Source organism: Penaeus monodon, chromosome 31 (genome assembly GCF_015228065.2).
Source record: "Penaeus monodon isolate SGIC_2016 chromosome 31, NSTDA_Pmon_1, whole genome shotgun sequence".
Lineage (NCBI taxonomy): Eukaryota > Metazoa > Arthropoda > Malacostraca > Decapoda > Penaeidae > Penaeus > Penaeus monodon.
The window spans coordinates 13,138,528-13,138,744 of NC_051416.1; positions in this window are offsets into that span (position 1 = coordinate 13,138,528).

The window sequence follows — 217 nt, forward strand, 5'->3', positions numbered from 1 at the left end:
TACTCATATAACGCTGTCCTAACCTACCATAGTCCTTAAATCTGAAAAAAACATGGATAGTATATAACATGAATAGATTATTATACACGGACTTAAAAATATACATTTCCTTTAGCTAGAGAGGTGTACGTGGCCATAGCAGGGGTTGTATAAAGGATGCACACGATTTGACAATATGGATACTGTGACAATGACAATATTAGCGATAAACTTACTT